This window comes from Rhagoletis zephyria, unplaced genomic scaffold (genome assembly GCF_001687245.7).
Source record: "Rhagoletis zephyria isolate East Lansing unplaced genomic scaffold, Rhagoletis_zephyria_1.1 Rzeph_scaffold_75142, whole genome shotgun sequence".
Taxonomy (NCBI): Eukaryota; Metazoa; Arthropoda; class Insecta; order Diptera; family Tephritidae; genus Rhagoletis; species Rhagoletis zephyria.
Genome location: NW_016232191.1, coordinates 1 through 1,210, shown reverse-complemented (window position 1 = coordinate 1,210; position 1,210 = coordinate 1). Strand labels below are relative to the sequence as shown.

At 36.6% G+C, this 1,210-nt stretch overlaps 1 non-coding gene across 1 annotated transcript; it reads left to right on the top strand.

Annotated features, from left to right (window-relative positions):
- Positions 1-213: 213 nt before the first annotated feature.
- TRNAY-GUA (transfer RNA tyrosine (anticodon GUA)) lies at positions 214-313 on the top strand. The gene is made up of 2 exons: positions 214-251; positions 278-313. It is a non-coding gene; the product is annotated as a tRNA-Tyr (tRNA).
- The last annotated feature ends 897 nt before the right edge of the window (positions 314-1,210 follow it).

Sequence of the window (1,210 nt, the reverse complement as noted above, 5' to 3'; positions counted from 1 at the left end):
AAAATTGCTTACGGCAGTCATTTTTTCAGGCGCTCCCTTTCTCTCTCTCTCTCTCTTCTCTCCTGATCGATCTATTTTTCTCTTTCCTTCTTCACTCCCCTCATTATCTTCTCCTCCACCTTCTTCTCCTTTTCCTTCATCAATGATCATCGAAAAAAAATAAAATAATTACGCTTAAAGATGGCAAGTCGATGTTCAGTTATAACGAGACGGCTACGAATAGCTCAGTTGGCTAGAGCGGAGGACTGTAGATGTGTGGTTCACCACTCCTGTGGTTATCCTTAGGTCATCGGTTCAATTCCGATTTCGTAGATATGTCAAGTTCTTTTTATTCTTAAGCAACGATTTAAAAGATCACAAAAACAGTGCCGAATCAGTTTTCGTTAACCTTAAAAATTTTTATTTTACAAAACACTTATCTTTTGTCAAACATGTGTACATTTGTTTTAAGCAGTTTTAAACTATTTTTTTTTATCATCATTGATAATTTAAAACTTTGTTGATTGTTTGTTCTTTTCTCAGTTTATCATTACGACGACGACGTCAGACCACCACTTTATAAGATTGGGAAAGTGATTGCATAGATTTGCTCTAACAGAAAACCTTACAAATATTTTGATTCACGAAATCACTAATTCTGGTCAACAATAAGTGATATGAGAGAACAAGCTGATTACCTTGGTAAATCGCACAGGAAAAAATGTGGTCATTGTCAAACAAGTGCNAAATCACTAATTCTGGTCAACAATAAGTGATATGAGAGAACAAGCTGATTACCTTGGTAAATCGCACAGGAAAAAATGTGGTCATTGTCAAACAAGTGCAAATCCTTTTGGCGGTACCAAAATGGCTCAAGAGCCAGATTTCAGTCGTCTGTGGTACGCCTCGTTTTTACTGGTAGAAGGACCATTTGATAAGATGGTGCAAATCAATTTTGCTAATGTTAATTTTACGACCTGTTTTAAGTTATCAACGCTGATTAGCTTTGGTTTTCTTTTGTGTTTAATTTAATTAGTCTGCATCCTGAATGCGGGAAGCAGCACTGTTTAGCACTGTTTAAATACTGTTTGCAACAAACACTACTACTACTACTACTCATTTCATTTTCATCAAACCTTACCTAAAATGAAAGCAAACACCAAAGAAATAAGTGCCAAAATCTTGGGCCCGCTAGTGACCGGCTCAGCAGATCGACAACGCTCAATTCACC